At 38.0% G+C, this 25,056-nt stretch overlaps 1 protein-coding gene across 10 annotated transcripts in view; it reads left to right on the forward strand.

Annotated features, from left to right (window-relative positions):
* Positions 1-18,888: 18,888 nt before the first annotated feature.
* Positions 18,889-25,056, forward strand: part of LOC127979205 (thyroid hormone receptor beta) — a 121,241-nt gene continuing 115,073 nt past the window's right edge. For all 10 annotated transcript variants that reach the window (XM_052584518.1, XM_052584512.1, XM_052584519.1 and 7 more), the window contains exon 1: positions 18,889-19,067. The gene's annotated coding sequence lies outside the window, so the exon portion shown is untranslated. The remainder of the gene's footprint in view (positions 19,068-25,056) is intronic.

The raw sequence follows: 25,056 nt of genomic DNA on the forward strand, positions 1-25,056 counted from the left end.
TTGCTAAATGTAGTCTCTGAAATGGCAAGTCAAAACAGAATTAAACAATATCATTTAAAAATGAAGCAAATCAGTCAAGTGCATTAAACTGCACTAAATTATATATATATTTTTAATTGTACATCATTATTCTAGGGACAAATAATCTTAGAATCCTTACATGAAAAGAAAGAGAAAGAGTATTTAACCCTCATGTAATATTTATTTGGTTTACTATGTGAGACACACTGACCAATAAAAGAGAGTGGGAGCACATCATTTTTATTAGTATGCTGTCATTCACATGGCTAACGCATCCAAAAGGCAAAAGGGGAGGTATTGCTTCAATTTATAACAATGTTTTCAGGATTTCTCAGAGGGCAGGCTTCATGTACAACTCGTTTGAAGTAATGGTGATTCATATAACATTATCCAGTGAAACAAATGTTAATGATAAATCCCCTGTGATGTTTGTACTGGCTACTGTATACAGGCCACCAGGGCACCATACAGACTTTTATTCAATTTTATTAAAGAGTTTGCTGATTTTACATCCGAGTTACATCTGGCTGCAAATAAAGTTTTAATAGTTGGTGATTTTAATATCCATGCATTTGGATCAGCAATTATAGACATCAATCCCTCTATTGGGGTTAGACAACACATCTCAGGACCTACTCATTGTCGAAATCATACTCTAGATTTTATACTGTCACATGGAATTGATGTTGATAGTGTTGAAATTATGCAGCCAAGTGATGATATCGCAGATCATTATTTAGTTTTGTGCAAACTTCATATAGCCAAAATTGTAAATTCTACTTCTTGTTAGAAGTATGGAAGAACAATCACTTCTACCACAAAAGACTGCTTTTTAAGTTATCTTCCTGATGTATCCAAATTCCTTAGTTTATCCAAAACCTCGGAACAACTTGATGATGTAACATGAACTCTCTCTTTTCTAGAATTTTAAATACAGTTGCTCCTTTACACTTAAGGAAGGTTAAGGAAAACAGTATGACACCATGGTAAATGAGCATACTCAGACCCTAAAGATAGAAGCCCGAATAATGGAGCGCAACTGGAGGAAAACAAAACTAGAGGTATTTCGTATTGCTTGGCAGGAAAGTAACCTATCCTACAGAAAAACGTAAAAAACTGTTAGATCCGATTACTTTTCTTCTCTTTTAGAAGAAACAAACATAACTCTAGGTATTTATTCAAGGCTAAATTAATAAAAATAAGGCCTCAACAAGTGTTGACATTTCCCAACATCACAGCAGTAATGACTTTATGAACTACTTTACTTCTAAAATCAACACTATTAGAGATAAAATTGTAACCATTCAGCTTTCAGCTACAGTATCATATCAGACAGTGCACTATAAACCCCCTGAGGAACAGTTCCACTCATTCTCTACTATAGGAGAGGAAGAATTGTATAAACTTGTTAAATCATCCAAACCAACAACATGTATGTTAGATCCTATACCATCTAAGCTCCTAAAAGAGGTGCTTCCAGAAGTCATAGATCCTCTTCTGACTATTATTAATTCCTCATTGTAATTAGGATATGTCCCCAAAACCTTCAAACTGGCTGTTATTAAGCCTTTCATCAAAAAAAAATACAACTTGACCCCAAAGAACTAGTTAATTATAGACCAATCTCGAATCTCCCTTTTCTGTCCAAGATACTAGAAAAGGTGGTATGCTAACAATTATATTCCTTCTTAGAGAAAAATGGTATATGTGAGGATTTCCAGTCAGGATTTAGAATGTGTCATAGTATTGAGACTGCTCTCCTTAGAGTTATAAATGACCTGCTCTTATCATCTGATCGTGGTTGTATCTCTCTATTAGTTTTATTGGATCTTAGTGCTGCGTTTGACACAATTGACCACAGCATTCTTTTGCATAGACTTGAACACTTTGTTGGCATTAATGGGAGTGCATTGGCATGGTTTAAATCGTACTTATATGACCGCCATCAGTTCGTAGCAGTGGATGAATATGTATCATATCGATCACAAGTGCAGTATGGAGTACCTCAAGGCTCAGTACTAGGGCCGTTACTCTTCATGCTTTATATGTTACCCTTGGGAGATATCATCAGGAAGCTTTAGCTTTAACCTTTATGCTAATGATACTCAGCTCTATATTTCTACGCGGACCGGTGAAACACACCAATTTGAAAAACTAATGGAATGCATAGTCGATATAAAAAACTGCATGACGAGTAATTTCTTACTGCCAAATTCTGAAAAAACAGAGGTGTTAATTATATGACCTAAAAACTTTGCATGTACTGTAATAACCTACAACACTGTCTAATACTTGATGGCTGCTCTGTCAATTCTTCGTCATCAGTTAGGAACCTAGGTCTGCTATTAGACCGCAATCTTTCCTTAGAAAGTCACATTTCTAGCATTTATAAAACTGCATTTTTCCATCTCAAAAATATATCTAAATTACGGCCTATGCTCTCAATGTCAAATGCAGGAATGTTATTCCATGCATTTATGACCTCAAGGTTAGATTATTATCCAGTACGTATCCAAACCAGATGGTGGATGAGCACCTAGAAAGGACCTCTACAGCCCTGAAAGACAGCGGAGACCAGGACAACCATAGCCCCAGATACAGATCCCCTGTAAAGACCTTGTCTCAGATGACCACCAGGACAAGACCACAGGAAACAGATGATTCTTCTGCACAATCTGACTTTGCTGCAGCCTGGAATTGAACTGCTGGTTTCGTCTGGTCAGATGAGAACTGGCCCCCCAACTGAGTCTGGTTTCTCCCAAGGTTTTTTTCTCCATTCTGTCACCGATGGAGTTTCAGTTCCATGCCGCTGTCACCTCTGGCTTGCAAAGTTGGGGTCACTTCATCTACAGCGATATCGTTGACTTGATTGCAAATAAATGCACAAACACTATTTAAACTGAACAGAGATGACATCACTGAATTCAATGATGACCTGCCTTTAACTGTCATTTTGCATTATTGACACACTGTTTTCCTAATGAATGTTGTTCAGTTGCTTTGACACAATGTATTTTGTTTAAAGCGCTATATAAAAAAAGTAAAAATGCTAAATATGCAACAGGGGTGAAGAGGTTTTAACCAGAGGTTTTGTAGCGCAATCATGGCTGTTTTGTGGTACCCATGGTTTAACTATAGTAACAGTGTTTCACTTTTTTTTTTACTATAGTATAAACATAATTTCTGCTCCCTCATATACTGCAGAAATTTGTTGACTCCTGCCCTTAGCTGAATGGAAAAATTGATAGTATGCCTATTAAAAATAAATGTAGAACATGATATGTGTGTGTGTGTGTGTGGGTGTTTAATGTTCTTTGTATTTTATTTTAGTAGTTGCAAATTTCCATTCTGTTCTTGGAAAAGATCTTATAAAATTTTGTTTAATAAAAATATTTCTTCAACTTAAGGGCTTTTTTGACCTTCCATTTAACTATGTAATACAGTTCATTCTTAACAACTCTGAAACACATATATTGTAGCATAACTAAAATTGTTTAGTGTTACACTTACACAGTAACTAAACGTAACAAGAGGGTAACAAGGGGTCACTAGATTATTAAAGCCCGCGGATGTTACACTTACACAGTAACTACACGTAACAAGAGGGTAACAAGGGATCACTAGATTGCAGCCCGCGAATGTTACACTTACACAGTAACCACACGTAACAAGAGGGTAACAAGGGATCACTTAAGATTACAGCATGCAGATGTTACACTTACACAGTAACTACACACAACAGGAGAGTAACAAGGGATCACTTTAGATTACAGCCCGCGGATGTTACATTTACACAGTAACTACACGTAACAAGGGTTTGTATTTGCATAGTGGTTAAGAAAAATGTTGTAGTACATTTTATTCTACTTGCCTCAAACCACATATGGAAGCTCAAGTGCACCAACAGCACTACAGCCATCAAAAAAACATAAATTTGGTAAATGTATATACATATTATGGTGTTATATTTATATGCTACAGTATATCCTGTGAGCAGCTATTTTCCAATGTACTGCACCTCAACGGACATGATTCACTGCTTAGATGACACAGTATGCCAAACACAGTAAGTCATGCATACCACATAATGTTAGAATAGTTACACATTACTTATGAAATACTAACAGTATAAATACTTAAAATTTTCCAAGTCATTACATCCTTATCCCCCAAAATTTGCACATTGTTTCCATTTACTGTACCTACATGTACGTACAGCTGTAAATTATGCTTGCACGGAAAATTGCACTTCTGTGTCATACATGATGCTCTATAAGATAAGATGCATAAGATGCCCTATGTATAAATGATTGTAATTCTACAGGTTATTACCCCCTTATTCCCCAAACGTTGCATATTGTTCCTGTATATGAGTAAGTACTGTGGAGGTACTCTATAGTTACAAATATGTACGCTGTAAATTTTGTTTAATTATGCAGTACATTGCGGGCTGTAATCTAAAGCATTACCAAAACACCATATTAAAAGTTAAAATCATTCAAAAATTTAATTTAAATGAAAATAAATAATACAAAACAGACTACATTGCATGATAAGAGGAATATACATTAACTCATTTGAGCTAGTAATTAGGTATGTATTAGCTAGCTTACATGCGATTTACAGTAACTGCTATCATAAAAATACACTTATAAGCAGTATTAAAATTCTCTGTGCCACATATAATGTCCAACAACAAATATTTTAGCAGAATGCATATTTTACTCAGTATTATTGCGCTATTATTCTGTTCCGTTCCATCTGTTTAGCATGCATGCGCACAGCAGCACTCTTTCACGTGCATAAACCTTGGCCACTCCTGAGAGCAAAATGTATATATTTGCATGACTTTCTAACATTTACAGAAGAATAAATATACTTGTAACGTGTCAATTATGCACCAGGGACATATTCGCTGTTTGCCGTGGTGGAAGGATTTGAATCATGATCAATATTAGGGGTTGCTTAAGAATAAGCATGCACATCAAACCATCCTGACTCATTGAACTTGGATCAAATTAGTGAGATTGCGTAAACTTAAATTGTCGTTTATGAAACCGCTTGAGTCAGGATTGAGTTGTTAGGTTATTTCAAGTCAGATTTTGGACTTCAATCTCCTTCATTCATGAAACATCCCCCTGGAGTCATAAAATAACTGTTCTTGTTTTCCTAGGCCAGAGGAGAACTGAAGTAATCTGTATTGCATAAAACACTATATAAATGAAGGTGACTTGACTTATCCTACCCAGCTTGATGATCCCACAATCTTTCTACACTTTTTGGCAACTCATGACAGGCTAGTTTCTTCAAGAATGCAAACAGCGAGCTTTCAATCTGTGGGAAATGCACCCCAGGTCATCCAGGAATGTTGGGGTAGAAAAATATATGATCAACTACACAAATCACATCTCAGCAACTGTCTCATCAACAGTTTCATGCTTTATCACAGAGTTCCTCAAATCAGGCCCTAGAGGGCAACTGGCCTGCTGAGTGTAGCTCAAAAATACCTACCCTCCTTAAGATCAAACTAATCTACTGTACCTGTAATTGTCTAGTAACTCCAAAACCTTGATTAGCTGGTTCAGGTGTCTTCATGGTTATAACTAAACTCTGCAGGGCAGAGGCCCTCCAGGGTTGCATCTGAGGAACGCTGATATCATATCAGGTCTGGTGAACATCTGGTGTTGCCTGTTGTGGTGTACAACCTCACACATACTGTCTGTCAGAGGTTAAATGCAATTCCAACCTCCAGCCAAACCTTATTTAACAAGTGAGCCATTTCAGAGATGATGGGAGTGTTTGGGAAATCTGTTTATAAGCATACATTATTTTAGCCATTATGAATGTCTAAAAAACAAATGCTAAATTGTAACTATCAAAAACATTGAAGAAACGAACTACATGAAGCAGCTATTTGCAAGTGAAAATAGCATTATTTTCTTATTGATATGCTATTTACACTGTTAAAATAGAAATATTTTCTGCTGTTCATACTACTTATTGCAAATAGTGGCAATTATCTGCACCTCATAACATACTGAGTGTAAATTATAAGTTTTCTTAAAATTATGACACGGATGATAACAAATTGGGACAGTAACCCTACCCAATACATTTTCAACTTTGCAATTATTTTCCTTAAAGGGGGGGTGAAATGCTCGTTTTCACTCAATATCCTGTTAATCTTGAGTACCTATAGAGTAGTACTGCATCCTTCATAAATCCAAAAAGTCTTTAGTTTTATTATATTCATAAGAGAAAGATAGTCTGTACCGATTTTTCCCGGAAAAACACGAGCGGCTGGAGGCGTGACGTGTGGGCGGAGCTAAAGAATCACGAGCACGGATAGGCTTTTGCGTTGAGAGCATGTGGAAGCTGTGACATTACCGTGAGGGAAAAACCATCATCGAAAACAAACCATGGCTAACAGTCAGATTCAGCCGTTTATTTATGATCCAGAATCAGATCCCGAGGCTGAAACTGAACGAGAGCAGCAGCAGCAACGACTCGCTCCGAGCGGGGCTCGAACCCGGGTCTCCGGCATGGGAGGGGATGCACTAACAAGGAGGCAGAGATATTTTAAGCAGTTTTACTCACCGCCTGCGGTTCCAACACACGATTGTGACCCTTTTTCGTTGGGATTGCATCATCCTTAAGAAATAAACGATACGCAAATCTGTCGTCAAACTGGGCCTTGTTTGTAAAACAAGCATCTTCGAAATGCAGGGAACAAACACAAACACTTGCACAACTCCGCTGATGCTCTGTAAAAATAAACTCCATCTACTGGTCCCTTAATGCTGTTTTTTTTTGGTAATCTGTGCAGGGTTGTCTTGCCCTGGCAACCAAAAACACACTTCTTTTGTGACTTTTCGCGACGCTCTCGCTCTGATCAGTGAATCGCTCTGATCAGTGAAATGTCTGTGCTCAGCCTCGCTGTACGGGAGCGCGCGCTCTTCCAGCAGAAGTGCCTTAGGACCCATATAAGGAAATTCCGCTCCATCTAACGTCACACAGAGCCATACTCGAAAAAAACTTTCCGAAACTTGTGACAAACCGGAAGGAGTTTTTTGGGAACATAAATACTCCTTCAAACGTACAACTTAATTTTTGAAACTTTGTTCATGTTTAGCATGGGAATCCAACTCTTTAACAATGTAAAAAACTCAGTATGCATGAAATAGCATTTCATCCCCCCCTTTAATTTTTATTGAAAATAAATGCCTTTCTGATAAGATATTAGATTAGAAAAGGGACAAGTATGAGTTCAGGAAAAGGTGGATTGGAACTCGGGTTGATCATGTCAAATAGTCTGTGCTACGTGATTTACCACAAAAAGTTGTTGTTGGAGCATGAGTATTTTTTTTTTGAAAAGCTGTCTTTTGTCATGTTGTCTAGCTCAATCACAAGTTGGTGGGTGGAGTTAGTGTAAATGGCCTCTGCCAACAAGGTGGACTATTTGCACTTTGTGTAAATAGACACTCCAAATAAGGCAATATAAATTTTTAAGTTATATAACATATTATAACAGATAGTTATTAACCTTTAGCTCACTGGCCTCGTTTAAATGTACTTGCAATTGGATAAAATCATTTGCTTTATGAATACATCTTAAAAAATAAACATAATTAGTTGTCAAAAAATGAATTAAACTCAAACTGTCATATCTTGCCAGGTCGAAGAACGTTAGAAAAAATATCCATAACTCAAACAAAGCAACCATTCAAATGGCATTTAATTTTATACATGGACCGTGAAACATCTTTCCTTCCCCTGGTCATTTTAATCATGACCCTACCACTGCTTCCCTTGAGTTTTATGAGGCAGACAAATTTGGGGCAGCAATTTATCATGCACTGCAAAAAAAAAAAAACATTACATTAAGTGCTTAATTTTTATGTTACCAATTTTGCCATTTATTACAAATGTTTGCTGCTTTGATTATTTTGTCTGGTTATTTTCCATTACTCTGTGAGGGCAGGTGTGGGAGGACATAAAAATACCCCCCCCCCCCCCGACATCTCTCCATATAAATAAATCTACGTGATTTTTATTTTTATTTTTTTGTTGTTACCCAAAAGAGCCATTTTTGATTGTATCTTTACATTGCATTTGAGTGGTGCTGGAATGGACTGCAGAAAAGCTGGAGCCATGACCTTTTCCCCTAGTAGAGTGTGGCTTCAGAAATGACCTTATATAACTACATAATGCTGCACTCTAGTTAAACTGCTGTCAACTCTGTAGACAGAGAGATGAAACTACACACCCAGCACCCTGCTGTTAGACTGCATGAATCTTTGATGGCCAGTTAGCACTGCATAAAGACAGCTGCAGTCCTTTTCATTTGGCACAGTTTCCGGCAGGTCTCTGGCAGAATGCATTCTCTACTGCTAATGTACTCACTTTACTACAAAACTCTTTAAGCAGGTAATATGTATTTGACTGTATATTGTAAATGTTGATGTATGACAGGAATACAAGTTAAGGAATAATAACCTGAAGCAACTGAATGTACTAAGGGGTTGCAATTATCTTGTGGTGTTAGTTTTCAACAAAATGTTCATGTAAAAAAACACCCATTATTACCCACTATTATCATGTAAAAAAAAAACTGTGATAAAGTGACTGGAGGGGAGCAAGAAAGCTTATGATACCTAGTGAAAGCACATTTTCATTATGTCATGGAAATGTATTTGTAAAAGACATAATTTAAGTGCAGTGTGTAATAGTGCTGCAGTGATGGCATCTTTTTTTAGTTAGCTGCACCATGTTCTGCAAAAAAAAAAAAAAAAACATACAAATAACAAATAACCTTTGTAATTGTTACAGAAAATATGCTCTGTGTGTGATTCTTATACATACAACAGGAATTTAATGCATATGCACATATACACTGTATACAGTATGTATGACTAATGAATTTTACAGATTTAATGCAACTGAACTGAATCAATACTCAACTGACTTGGAGCTGCAGAATGACACTATTGACTGTAAGAGCTGCTTTACAGCAGATTGTGAAGTTGCTACTGTTGTAAAACTGTGAAACAATCTATATTGTATAAAGCACTTTAGAAATAAAGTTTGTATGCATGTTCAGAATAAACATAAACTGTAAAATGATATATAATTTCGGATAACAGGAAAATAATATGGCATAAAGGTACAGATGTTAATTCTGTATTAGTGCGTTTTTACTCATTTTATAATTATAAGAAAGTCTTCAAGGCTATGAAACAGGGACCATGGCAATTGTAGAAATTTAGGCTGATTTGGCTGTTGCTACTGGAATGGTGGGTCCATTAAAACTCATTCAGTCATCAAGTACTTTTCCCAGTTTATTTGTGCTGACATATAGGAGTAGACATTTCACAGATGGCAGTGATGGTAATTGTTGGTTTCTAAAACCCATAAACAAAACCATTAATAAAATACAAACACAATAGCAAACCTTAAATCATACATCTGAAATCAGCTTTAACAATCAAATGAGTATAACATTAAAGAGCTACTAAACATAACTAGAATTCAATATCATATCAAACACAATCATTTAAACTAAAACAAATCAAGAAGGAAACTTACATAATCAACAACGCAACGATTCCACACAAGCCATGTCTGAACAACAGCTTTTGGTTCAAACAAAAGGAGACTGAAACATAATTAGTAAGGGCCACAGGTGCTCTTTATCAAGACACAGTCAGCCAATCAGATCACAGCAGGATTTTCTACAGCCGCCCCCAAATATGTTAACATATTTGCATTTACAGAAAGTTCATGTGGTTGAATTATCAGAATCAGTCAATTCAGGAAGAACAATCAGACGGTTGACTGGACGAATTAAATATTTCCCTTTGCTGAAAATCTCAGCAACTCTCACTCTTCCATCAGAACTTGGCAAAATCTTACTGACAGTCCCTATAGGCCAGTGTCCCCGAGGAAGCTGAGGTTCCACAATCATGACGATAGCAGAAGGAGCTATAGGATTACCATCAAGTTCCCACTTTTGACGAGTCTGAAGACTTGGAAGATAATCTCGAACAAAACTGACCCAGAATCGATCCGCAAGAACTTGGCTGTGTCTCCACTTTCTACGGGTAAGTAGTTCTGAATCTGCATACATCACTTGAGGAAGAGATGCATCTCGCCGCCCCATCAGTAGGATATTTGGTGTGATTGGATCAGGGTCTGAAAGATTTGAAGATACATAGCCAAGAGGTTTTGAGTTTAACAACTCCTCAATTTCAACGAGCACTGTATACAAAACTTCCTCTGAGACTACTTGTATTCCCAGAACTACTCGTAATGCCGTCTTAACAGACCGTATCTCTCTCTCTCCCAAGTACCTCCAAAATGGGGAGAATATGGCGGATTGAATGAGAATTTAATTTGCTGTTGGGCTAGTATCTCTTGGAAGGAAGGACTAAGCTGCGAAAATGCCTCCTGGAGTTCTCTTTCTCCTCCCTTGAAATTAGTTCCTTGATCAGATACTACTTCATAGGGCCTACCTCTACGGGCTACAAATCTTCAAAGAGCCAAGAGGAAACTGTCAGTATCCATACCAGAGAGGAGTTCAAAATGAAGACACCGTGTCGTCTGGCATTTGAATATAATGCCCCACCTCTACTCATGTCGGCGACCTACTTTGATGGTTAAAGGCCCAAAACAATCCATACCTGTCGACCAAAAGGGGGGCTTATACAGGCGAAGTCTGGAAACTGGTAGATCAGTCATTCTAGGAACTGAAGGCACACCTTTCCACTTCCTGCATTCAAGACATGATCTCTGAATCTTCTTTATTAACTGTCGCCCTCTCAGAACCCAGTATTTCCGACGAAGCTGAGCGAACACTCTTTGTGGTCCTGGATGGCACAGAGTGGAGTCATAATCAGCAACCAAAAGTTTGGTAACATTATTCTTAGGATCTAAAACAATTGGATTAATAGATTCAAGATCCAAATCCTCACTCTGACGAAGTCGTCCACCCACTCTTATTAGCTCTGTAACGGGATCATACTCTGGTGCCAAACCAACTAAACGGCTGTGTGAGGGAGCTCCATGACCGTTTTTTAGCAGTTTATATTCCTCAGGGAAATCTTCCACCTGTGCTTGACGCAAAAGACATAATTCTGCTTGTGTTTGAGAAGGTTTAGTCTCAGCTCTTAAGTCCAAAGAGAGGTTCTCAACAGTTGCTTCAATCAACTCTGACCAGGTATTGAATTGAGATGCATCGTACTTGAGAGAGTTTACTGATGCTTGATTAAGTCCACAAAACAAAGGTTTTCTCAGCTCTGTCCCAACCTCCTCTGTTCTTAAGGCTGGAGATTTTGGCCATTGCTGATAGGGCAAATATAGAAAAGGTGGTCCTTGAAACCAAGAACTGGTTGCAGACAATTGATCAAGTCTCTTGCCTCGAGTGATGTCATCTGCTGGATTACTTACAGTGTCAACATATCTCCAGTGATCCGGTCTAGTATACTCAAGAATCTCCGTAATGCGGTTTGCCACAAAGATCTTGTACCGGCAGGATTCGGACTGGATCCAGGTCAACACAGTTGTGGAATCAGACCAAAGTGTCACCCTTTCAACATCCAAGGTGAGTTCCTTTTGCAACAGGTTCGCCAGCTGAGCCCCGGTCAGAGCAGCACATAGTTCCAAACGAGGAATAGAAATGGTCTTCTTTGGTGCTACCCTTGAACGAGCCATAACCAGAGATATAGAAATCTCACCATTTCCGTTTACCAGACGCAAATAGGAAACTGAACCATAGGCCTTTTCGGATGCATCGCAGAATATGTGAAGCTCTCTGATGACTGGATCTTCCCAATTCGTTCTTGGACCATACCATCGAGGTACTTGGAGCTTTACCAAATCTGGCAACTCTCCTTCCCATGCCTTCCAAGCTGCCTTGATTCCCTCCGGGATATCTGGATTATCCCATCCTCTGTTAGGTTTCATCCATAATTGTTGCAGAAGAACTTTAGCACGTGTCGTGAATGGAATGATAAAACCCAGAGGGTCATACTGGCGAGCAAGTATACGATATATCACTCGCAAAGTTAGGACAGTATACTCCACTAGACGGTGCTTATAGCTCAAAGTATCCTGCAAGCAATGCCAACTTAATCCAAGAGTTCCCTCGCATGGATCTGTGCAGTCATGACTTAACCCCAGGTTGGTCTCTACTGAACGAGCTTCGGCTGGTAAGTGGTCAGTCACAGAGACATGGTTACTGGCCCATTGTCGAACCTCAAAACCTCCTTCAGCCAAGGAAGAACGCAATTTCATAAGCATCTCCTTGGCCTCTTCAGTAGTTGGAAAACTTTGTAGGCAATTATCCACATAAAAGGAATGCAAGACAGAAGACTGAACATCTTGAAATTCGACTGGAAGATTCTGAACACATTTCTGGAGAGCATATATGGCACAACAAGGGCTACATGTAGCACCAAAAGGCAAGACCTGCCATTCATAGACATCAACTGGATCATTTCTTCTCATGTTTCGCCACAAAAAACTTAGCAAAGGAGAATCAGAAGCCAGGAGACCAACTTGATGGAACATTGATCTAATGTCTCCACTTATCGCAACTTGATGTTCTCTAAACCGAAGTAAAACTCCAATCAAGGTAGGGCCTAGAACCGGTCCAGGTAACAAATAGGCATTTAAACTCTCTCCGTGATACTGATAGGAACAATTAAATACCACACGATGCTTGCCATTATGTTCTACAAGATGGTGGGGAATATACCAAGATTCGTCACTGAGATTAATCTCATTTAACTTTAGTTTCTTAACATATCCAGCTTCAATGAGCTTCTGAATCTCTTTCTCATAAATAGCTGCCTGTGCTGGATCCTTAGCTAGATGTCTCTCCATTCGACGCAAAGCCGGCATTACTGCCTCTTGAGATGCTTTAAGGACTGGTGCATTCTCAACTCGAAGTAAAGGAGTCGCATATTTTTTGATTCCGTTCATTTCTTCTAGCTTTGTTTTCTCGTCTAGACATTTGAGAGCTTTCTTATCTTGTTTAGACCGCAGAGCATGCTTTGGATTCTGAGAGAAAGGAATTACGTCAACTTGCCATAACTTCTCCACATCTTTATGCAACTGATCCATGGAGAGAGATGCCTGGAAGAAACACTGAGCCGTGGAATTAGTCTTCTCACCCAAGGAAGTAGGTCCATGTAGTACCCATCCCAGTCGAGTATGCAAAGCGGCTGGACTTCCAGGAGGACCAAAACGTACTCGCTCTTTGGAGCAAAGAAGGTGAGGATGATCAGATCCCACTAGTAACAAAGGTTTAACTCTCTGAAACTCCTCCAGAGGGAGGCCTCTTAGATGTTGGTAGCGTCTCTGTAGGACTTGCACAGGATAAGTTTGTTCAGGTAAGTCAATCATTTGAGCAGTAAATGCACCTTGTATCTGGTATTTACTTTGCTTGTGAGAAGCTGGAGATATGGTAAAATAAACCGTTGCACCTTCAATTTTCTCTGTGTCTTGTCGAATGGTTCGAAGAACCAATGATTCTGCCGCCCCATGAAGACCTAAACTCTCTGCTGCAGAAGACATGAGCATAGTTCTCTCAGAACCATCATCTAGGATAGCATACGTCTCCAGAGTCTTTCCTTTGTGGCTCAGAACTACCCTCACAATTTTCAGAAGAACAGAGTTCGGACCACTTGATCGGCTCAAATAAAATATCCTAGAATCTGGTTTGCGAACATTTACTTCATGCAGTACTCCTAAGTGACGATCTTGACACAATGGACATTTTCCTCTTAAGTCACACTTAGATGATCTATGGGCCCAACCACATCTCCAACAACGATTATTGTCAATAATCCATTTCCGTTTGGCTGCCGTATCGAAGCTCTGAAATTCAGGACAATGACTGAGATGATGATCATTACTGCCACAGCTTGCACATGACGGTTTAAGGCCCTCCTTCTTGCCGTGTCGCAGAATTTCGTGGTTTGCAGTTTCAGAGTTCCTTTTTTGAGTTGGATCAACTTCTTGACTTATGCCATGAAGAAATGTAGCTGTGTGATATTGGGACTTGGTAGGCCTTGCTTCTCTTACCTGATACTTTTTCATACCTTTAGACTGTTCAAACACTTGGGTAGCTAGATTCTGACAATCTGATTCTTCTTCCAACCAAACTGAAAAATTCACCAAGTTGTAGGACTGGTCTGGTCGGGTGGTTTTGGCATATCTTGCAAAACTAGCAACCTGATGTGCTGGAAGTTTACTGAGTAACTGATGGACATGTGATGCACAGGATAATTCCTTTGCTCCTTCTTCATGATCCCAGGATTGAAGCATTCCCACAAGAGCTTGAACTCGTACAGCAAAGTCACCGAATCCACCAGAATCTCCTGAACGTACAGCGGGTAAGTTCTTAATTGTAGCAATCTCTCGCAGCACCAACTGGTGAGGTTGCCCATATCTTTTCTGAAGAGCTTTTAAGGCAGTAGTATAAGGCTGGGAATGATGGGCATAAGCCAAGGCCAGAAGTCGAGCTGCCTCCAACTTCAAATGATCAAGAAGAATATGATACTTGTATTGCTCAGTTTCCTCTGAGGGTAACAAATTATTTAAAGCCATATTCAGCATGGCAAACTCATGGGGGTCATCACTCTTCAAATATGGAAATGAAAGTCTTTCAATACGGGCCGACCTGGAGGGATGTAGAGCTGTCATACTTGCGTGGGGCACATTCACGGGTGAATGAATAGACATATGCTGGTTAGGGACCATCATTTGCATTCCAATTGGGGATAATGCAGTTATTGGATTTACATCTCTTTGCTGCCCCTGCTCCAGAGGTGCTGATGCAGTGGTTATAACTCTGGGTATCAAAGGATTCTGATGAGACATAATAGAAGGATTATCTTGCTGCGGTACAGTACTAGTTGTCTGCTGTTCTAAAGAAGTTTGATGTGAATGACCAAGAGAAGCATAAGTAAATCCAGCTGATAAATCTCTAGTAGGCAATGTTGCAACCCTTGAAGGAACTGGCAGAACATTCTGGATATGAGCTGGATATAATACTGGATACGAATAATCAGGTAGATATGGAGGCCTTAAAAATCCTCCATTTGGAGGGAAAGTTGGCCAACTTGGAGGCATCCACTGGTGACCAGGCATACAGAATGCATTTCCCTGCATTTGATCAAGTGGCCAAAGGCTTTGGTCCCTTCCTACTTGTTGATCACTGGGATAAAAACTGGGATTCATTTGATGATGACTGACTGAAGATGAAAGACCATTACGTTGTTGCTGAGTTAAGCCTTCACCCATTACATTTGGATGCATTAAAGGTGGCCTGAGGTTATCTAGGAGTGGAACTGAGAGCCTAGTAGGCGAACATGGATCAGAAAGATGCTGGTGTTGTCTCTCTGATGGCCCTCTAGTGGTGACTGCTGAGGAAGTAGGCATTGAGGAGGTAGATGGCACATACTGAGATGGGGGCAAAGTATTTTGTCTCTGAACTTTTGATGGTGTAGAAAGCACATTATCCTGCTTGGTTTGATGTCGTCGCATACATTCACTCAACTCATCCACAATCGAATCTCTGGCGTTCATCTCATTTTGCTGGATCTCATCTTGCTGGTTTGCTTGTATGGGGATATGACCAGGGGATGCTTGAATAGAACTGCATTCAGAACCAGTAGAAAATGAAGAACTTCTTTTCCTTTGCATATCCTTCATCATGTGTCCCACATCCAACAACATTCCTTTCATTTGTTTAATCTCCTCAGACAAAGACTTCACCTCATTTTGAGTAGCAGTAATGGAAGCTCCCTGTGATGCAACCAAATGGCTCAAATCTTCTGGCTGGTGTGCCAATTGTCCAGCTGGATGCATTGAAGGATTTAACTGAGTCATCATATAATCTTCGTGCCATCTTGGAGGTTTTACAATCCTTGATGAACGTTTAGGTTTCACACAGTCATCCTCAGTCTCCATTCCAGTTGCCTTTCCGGCTCGAAGGACCATGTAGAAATTTAGGCTGATTTGGCTGTTGCTACTGGAATGGTGGGTCCATTAAAACTCATTCAGTCATCAAGTACTTTTCCCAGTTTATTTGTGCTGACATATAGGAGTAGACATTTCACAGATGGCAGTGATGGTAATTGTTGGTTTCTAAAACCCATAAACAAAACCATTAATAAAATACAAACACAATAGCAAACCTTAAATCATACATCTGAAATCAGCTTTAACAATCAAATGAGTATAACATTAAAGAGCTACTAAACATAACTAGAATTCAATATCATATCAAACACAATCATTTAAACTAAAACAAATCAAGAAGGAAACTTACATAATCAACAACGCAACGATTCCACACAAGCCATGTCTGAACAACAGCTTTTGGTTCAAACAAAAGGAGACTGAAACATAATTAGTAAGGGCCACAGGTGCTCTTTATCAAGACACAGTCAGCCAATCAGATCACAGCAGGATTTTCTACAGCAATAATTTAGTGACCTGATTTCAGCTCTAGTCATTCTGGATATTCTCAACCACCTTCATAACTTCATAACTTCAAGCTAGGATACTTTAATAAAAAGCATGTTTTATCTTTTTGTAATGACATATTTACATATATTTTCTATTTTTAAAAAAATTATAGGAATGTTTATGTTGGTGAAAGTAGTTCTGCTGACTGGAAATGTACATCTTCTCTTCATTTTGTATTGCCCCTTGATACAAAATATGTGCTATCCCTTTTCTTTGCCATTGCGCACATTAATTCAACTGTTAACATACTGTGACATACTTGGAGCTCCACCAAATCAAACATATCAAAGTGAAGACATACCAAACAATTGAACCCTGTCAAGAGAGAGGTACAGTTTTTCATATCTTGTATCGGATTCAGGCAAAATAAAAATTATCTGCTGACAAATACGCAGATGCAAAGGTGTGAAAACCCTTTAATTAAAATCTGCCAGAGTCGGAAGTTATTAGCCATTAGTTAGTTAATAGTTAACTAAATTTAAGTTACATAAGTTTTCTTAAAAACAACAACAAAGACAAAGTATTTGTGCTTCTGACAGGACATCAGAGTATACCATTTTGGGGGAACGCATCAAGTTCGATTTTTGTTGCGATATCATGTGACGATTGAGTTTATAAACCTTAATCAGGTCCAAGGTTCAAAGGCCTTGTAACCAGCTGCTCTGAAAAAAGGTTTTGTTTAATCTCTTCTTTTGGTCTCCTATGCGAACGTGGAAAGCTGTCATAATGTGTTCTGAGGCAGTCGATCACTTTAATAAAAACATACTTCTTATACTGTATATTTACAGATGGACAGAGTGTTCCTTAAAATTATTTGTTATGAAGAAATATTATTTTTATTGTCTTTAGTGTACTTAAACTGGGAATACAAAAGTAGACAAAATACACAAACAACAACAATAACAACAAAACATTCACAACATTTTATGGCATATTGTGAGAATTATAGTACGGACCAAATAAAATGGATATGATATATATGATATATATAAATAAAATAAAGTTTTGCAACATATATTTTACTTTTTTTTCTCATCATAACCATTTTGAGTGAAATGTCAGAGACACAATAGAGATGAATGTCTTACAAATTTAAGCACAATGACAGTTTGAGCTGACATGAACACAGTCTGTTTTGAATACATTCCAAAGCGCATCAGTGGTGGCGAGAAAATCTTGGCTTACATTATTTCAACATTTGAATTCATTTATACATTACATATATTAATTGCACAGCATTCATAGAGTATTATTTCATTCTGAACAGCCAGTAAGTGTAAAGCAGCTGTACTGTACTGTAAGGGATAATGTACAGTCAGATGGTTGTTATTACAGGATAAACCCAGGTCATGTATCATACTAAAGGATTTTATTCAGAAATAAGGACCAGCTGAATGTACTGTACATTATCAAGACAGCAAAGTAACCTATAGTGAGAACACTTAAATTCAGTTCAGGTTTAGTGCTTCATGATCTTTAGCTTGTTGATAGTTCATGGATCAGTACTATAGCTCATCATCAGTCAGCTTTTATGGGCTTTGAACCTTCATATCAGTAACAACTTGACCACACCACCCTGTTTCACACCCTCGTCCAGATATGACATTAAGCAAATTTCATTATAATCATCTCTTTATTCTTATAGTAAATAACAACTTGTTATTTAAATCAGCATAAATTAGCATCTCACACTACCATGATGTAAAAAATATCCATTATAAAACGGATAGTTCCGGTCCTTGATTCTGATTGGTTGAGGCAAGTTCGAAGCTGTTGTAAATTACTCTGCTTCCCAGACAGCAAGCAGTTTCGGCCCAGATCTGGCCCACATTTGGCCCACATGGATTTCACGTGGGCCAGATGTGGGCCGGTTCTGGGCCGAAATTGCTTGCTTTTTGGGTTGGCATCCTGACTAACAACGCCCCTTAGCTGTTATACATTCACTGTAAACCACAGCTTTTTGGGGCTTATTGCTTTATTAAATCATACAATATATATATCTTTTTCACATTAGAATATTGAGAATTGAGGGCACTGTGGCAAAAAAATAAAAGTCACAGTGCACAAAAAAAAATAAAATAAATAAATATATATATATATATATATATATATATATATATATATATATATATATATATATATATATATATATATATATATATATGCTCATCTCTTTATTTTGTGTGAAATATGACTAGAAATGTTTCGTTTTCGTGAGATTCACCCTATTATGTATCTAAAGCAATGGTATTTATTCATTTGAAGAGTGCATTATAGTTTCTGGGCCACTGTAAAGGGTTAAATCATCTTTGGCCAGACGTCAAATGCTCTCTGATTCCCCACAGCGATCAGATGAGAGAGCTGCACGTTTCTCTGCGAGTCTCGGGTCCATGTTGGCGTTGATCTGCTGGGTCATTTCAGGCCACGTCTGTCCGATCACAGGGGCAAACGCTGACATTACAGGCAAATCTAATAAAGGACATACAAACAGACTGTGTTGCAGCTTCGAGGTGAGTCATTATTTCCTGTGTTTGACGTCTGTGTGAAGTAAAACGGCAGTGCTTTGCTGTAAAATGTATCCGTGTTAAACATCGAGAGCCAAGTGCAACTCGGTATCGCGCCGATAGATATAAAGCTGCCATGAAACGTCATAGCGATTATTTAATGTTTCACGTGTGTTTTCAAGCGGATGTGGGTTTCTGTACTTTTAGAGTCTTTCGGCAAAACCATTAAGAGTCGTGAAGGCATTTGAAAACATCACCTTAGCCTGCTTTACCCCGAAGCAAAAACAATCCTTGTTGACATTCATATGAATGTTTTCTGGAATGTCATTAAAACAATATCCTTCATGTAGTGCTCTGCACTGTTGTTGTCGTTGCTGTTGCTGCTAAAGTTATGGTTGCACGCATACGATCATGCATTCGTGCATGCGTGTATCCCTTTGCAAACTTTAGTCAGATGTTACAAGAAACTTTTATGACATCCGACCGCTTTTTGCTCTTAAATGCGTTAAGAGCTGGCCAGTGTTATTTGACTGGCTTAGGGGCAGAGCCCAACAGTTTGACCCACTTACAGAAACTGCATCCTTTCAACATATTCTTGAAGAAATATCATCATAATTTACCAGTACGTGATTATATTAGCCCAAAACTGCCCAAAATACAAATATTGCCTTTTAATCTGGCTGCATGGTGTGATTACTAAAACAATTTTTTACATTTGTGCATACAGGAGTAGGCCAATTATGTTATATCTGTAATGATTTACTTTGTTTGCAATGTAATACTAATATACTGTGCTTATTATTTCTGTAGAATGCAATATGTGTACTTTTATACATGGAATACCCAGATGACCTTCTGCATTTTGCCAAATATGCAGTATGCAACAACAACAGGCTGCATGGAGTAAAACTGTATCTGTGAAATATAAACTGTATGCATGTAACTGTAAACTGTATGTACTATATTTAAAATTTTATTGTGCCCATTAAACGGAAAGTGTTTGCTGAATTAAAAATGCAGCATATATAGTTTGTGACTACAGTTTACGTACTACTGATTGAAATACTTGTCATTGCATAGAGCACAATATGCATAAAAAAATGTGTTTTGCATGAAGCATACAGAACGTTTTATTCTAGTAGTCCATGACATGTATCTGAACGTAAGAAATAGCCAAATCTACTTCTATAAATGCAATCATTCAGTAAGGGACAAACGATGCAGTGAACAGGTTATCACTTTTCTGTGTGTAACTGAATAAGCGATATAAAGATTTATAATAAAGTTTTTTAACAGGCAAGCAGAAGGAAAGGGGATGTTGAAATATGGAGACTATTAGTGTTCCTCTTGACTCTCTGTAGATGAGAATTTCTCTGCAGCTGTAGGGTTATTTCAGGTCAGCTGTGTGCCATGTGGATTGGTGAATCCATTTAAAAGCCTGGGCAAAACTGCAATCGGCGAGATGAGTCTTTGTAACAAAGTGCATTTCATGTCAATTTACCATCAAGGCTGACTGCAACCTTTTGTAGATCTACTTGCACTGGAAAAGGGGATGCAAGGATCTCTTTGTATGATATGTCTTCTAGAAGTATGGTGAATATGTATGCAGAATATACTGTACATAGAATAGTCAAGTTTAAATGAGGTGACCTGTGAATGTATTTAGTGAGACTGCTTTGGACCAATTAAAGATTTAAACCTCATCGCCCCCTATAATACACCAGGCGCAAAGCAAATGCATTTGTGCCCATATGTGCACACATGGGCATGCTGATCTAAAAAAGATGTGTTTAGGCGCATTGCTATTTTGAGGAACTGAAAAGTTCTGTAGTCTGGCGCAATATAAGTGCGCTAGTAATATTTGCCTAAAGGCAGGTGTACAATGTGCATACACTTTGCTCATTACACATACTGGGACGGACAGCAGCAAACAAACATTAAAAAAAAATCTTCGGTGTGAGAGACCCGAGTTCAAATTCACTGTGAGACACCAATGTGTCCCTGATCAAGACACTTAAACCCCTAGTTGCTCCAGAGGTGTGCGACCTCTGACATATTTAGCAAATGTAAGTCGCTTTGGATAAAAGCGTAAGCTAAATGAATAAATGTAACCTGCCATGGCACGAGCACAAATGGCTTTTAAAGAGGAGACTCTGATTGGTTTATTGCACGTTACGCCCAAAAAACACCCATTATTCATTGAGAGAATAGGGACAACACATTTAGATCATGCGCCTGGGCACACCGACCGTTTTCACGTCCTTAAACTAGCAAAAGTGGATTCGGACATGTCCTGAGTGTACCTGCGCCATGCACTTTAGACCATGTGCTTAAATCGTTAAAATAGGGCCCCATAAATTCTTGGCTAAAAATGCAACATGGAGGAAACTCTCGTTTTGGCGGTTTAGTGGCATCCTGCAACATGCAGATAGACTCAAATGTCAAAACACAAATTACAGATTTGAACTTGCCATTTGTCACTTGTGCTTAGGGGAGCATTGCATACTGTAATCACTCACAAAAATAGCTTCTTGAGAACACACCCAACAAAACAACTTCTTGTAAGATATCTCCGTAAAAACCTTTGGGACTTAGGCTGTCTAGTCTTTCATCAACCTTCTTGTGTCATTACTTGTCACAACAATGTTTTCATGTCTTTCAAAGTTGCTTAGCCATTCCCAAATCTCTCCTCAAGGTTGCCCACATAGTAATTACAGCATTTGTTGTTGCTATCAAATTCCAATAGTAGCATATCTGTGGTATGTGTGGAATAGTATGCTCCCCTACTACTAGTAATGTTTTCGCAGTGTGTGTACAGTGTGCAGATTTTCTGTATGAATGGAATACCCTGATGACCAAATAAAATAGCCAAAATGTGCACCAGAGCACACACAATATGCCCAACACTTGAAGGATGTTGTAACACATCCTCCTTGAACATGATACGGATATGAATGCAACACACATGTAGTGTAGTGTACTATACTGTAGAATTAAATTATTAAAATATACATTTTTAAAATAGTTTTCCAACTGTGTGGACTGCAGTCTATACTATTTATTAGGGCCAGAACAATATATAGTTTTGCCGATATTATCAGCTGATATGAGCCTTTCACCGATATATCGGTAGTGAATGTGGTGCAAGTTACATTGTAACTTGACCATATGACAGCTTAAATCTTATTTGATTGAATGAAACAAAAAAATATGCAAGACAAAATAAAATATTTTGTTAATAAAATAATATATATAATTATATTTATATATTATTATTTTTTTTTTTTTCTTCTTCAAATAAAATAATGGGGCTTTTTTATTAATTAAAAATAATCTGATTTTAGAGCTAGCCAATGAACACATTTTAACCATGCTTGGGTCGGCCCACATAAATGAGCAAAAATTCTTTACATGTCTTGAAATAATAATTTCTAAACATTAAACATTGACTATCATGCTTTATTAACCTGTTTTTCATTGTTTCTCATTAAAATGAAAGTAAATGGTGTAGATGACATCACTAATGTAATATTAAAGCACATTGTAACGCAGTCTTACAAATAATAAATAAGATCGGAGATTAAAATAATAGCAGATTTGTCTCATTTTAAATGAATAATAAAAACTGAGATAAAATTTTCTTAAACCAGAATAAATTAGTGAACGAACTCTATCGCACACCTGTAAGTGATAGGTGCATAGAAAATGAAGACCAGGTGGGTCGTATCAACATATAAATGCCAGTGGAGACGTAGAGGTGTACATATTCACAGTAAGTGTAAAAAAAAAAAAAACAAAGTTAGGAAACTATACAAAGAAAAAAGAAATTAAAAAAGTAAAAATAGACACTTAACTCAATGCCCACTTTGATGTATAAAAAACAAAAGAAAAAACAAATTGCTACAGGCAGCAAAACATAGACATATACACTTTAAGCAGTATGGCCCCACCTTTTCTTCCAAGGTTCAGTTTTGACTGCAGTTTAGACTGGCTTATATAGCCTAAGACAGGCTCATTACACACAAGACGATACCAACTACAGGGGCATCAATACCAGAAATCTTTGAAGCATAGACACAATTTATCAATTAGCCAGTTAGACTATTAAACTTCCAATTAAAACATAAATGCAATTCTTCAACATAAGCAAAATGTAAACAACACCATAAGTCATCTCTTCATGTCTACATCACCAAGAGATAAGTACAAATGGTTTAACCCAACACAAGAAAAAGAAAAGCTGTAGTCCTGCTTCTTCCATTGAGTAGTCACATGACCAAGATATGGTGAGTATGCAGCATGCCAGGTAACTGTTTGCAATGTGGAGATAAATACAGACTTGAAATAATAAATAACACATAACTACACCTTGTCTATGTGTGGTTAATGTAAAAAAAAACAAAAAAAAAAAACAATTCAAATATCAAAGGGGAACTAGACATAACATGATATATGCTCCTATCTGCAATAAACACAAACCGCATGCTATCTTTGACTGTATTATAAATGAATATTAAAGGATTATGAACCAGATGAAACATAGTTGTATCTTAAACCTAATAAACTACAACCTTGAAATACAAAATACAACTGACACCAGAAATACAAAAACATTAGTAGCAGCTTTCACATGCTCCCGTCATCACACGTGAGTGTTGCATTCTTTAACATTCCACCTGGAAACAAAAATCCTGTGGTGCCAAACCCCATCATGAAAGAAGAAAGCCATCGATTTTGTGACGATGAATGCTTATCAGGATCAATTAAACGTTGGATAGTCAAAAGTATGTAAAAAATGTAAAGTTCATGGCATAGAATCTTTAAAATACATCTGAGAGTTTTACACACCTGTCATTGTGGCGACATTTCCACGCCCTGAAACGTGATGCTGAATGAAACTAACTGTTATTGGTTGTTTGACATGTTGGCAACGGCCTCATGGGTGGGCCTTAAGCCAATGAAAGCTGCCATAGATTCCAGACCTACAGCCATCAGTCTGAAGGTCTTGCTACTCGAGACTATGGACATTTCTCAACTATTTAACGTTCCAAGCTGACTGTGTTTAACTGGATACTTGGCAAGATGGCCATTTTGACAATTTTGTATGTATTTGAATATTTTAGCGCAGTTAGACACTCATTTTGGTATTTGTGGCTCACAAGCTGTTTGCGACTGAGTGCCGGCCAGCTTGTGCACTCCGCTAATATAGATCAGTGGTGGTGCGCGCGCTTTTGGTGTAAGTGTGTAACCTGCTGGAATGACTAATATAATGTGCAATACAAGCACTATGTAACCGGGAGTGAGAATACGGGACTGAATGTCATGTTATTGCCTTTGTCACTGGTAACAAAACCGATTGGCTCTAAATTGGAAAGTAGTGAGACTGATTTTCCGGTCACCGATCCGGGCCGTTCATGAGGAAAAGCGTCTGATTCTGATCCATGGCCAATCGGTGCATCTCCTATTAAGATACAAAATCCATTTATTTCCATCAAGTCGGTGTGATATTTCTCATGATTCTGTACACAGTTCCGTCTTTTTACAAACTGTAATTGAATGTAAAAAATGTTTGATTTATGTGTCCTTATCTTAACCTCCCTAAACTCATGTCTGGCATATTCTGTGGCCCGCCTTGTGTTCCAATGACTGTAAATCAATAATTCCTCAAATTCCTCTGGATTTCTGCATTTCTAATACAGTAGTCGTATTCATGTGGCAGAGATTGTTTTCTGTTCCATAAAGGAATGGATTTAATTTCAGAATCGTATTAGGAAACACAATTTGGCGGCTTTTCTTTCATGCCTAGTTTAATTTAGCTCTGTTTAAAAAAAAAAAAAAAAAAAAAAAAAAAAACAAGGTCTGTGAAAGGTTCTCTGAAGATTCACTTGTGGAAAGTGAAAGCATTGTAATTTCCTCAGGCTAAATTCTTCTTTGTCTATATCGTGCATTAGTTCACCTAAAAACAGGTAAGTCTGGTTTGCTTGCATGCATTTTT

This window comes from Carassius gibelio, chromosome B19 (genome assembly GCF_023724105.1).
Source record: "Carassius gibelio isolate Cgi1373 ecotype wild population from Czech Republic chromosome B19, carGib1.2-hapl.c, whole genome shotgun sequence".
NCBI lineage: Eukaryota > Metazoa > Chordata > Actinopteri > Cypriniformes > Cyprinidae > Carassius > Carassius gibelio.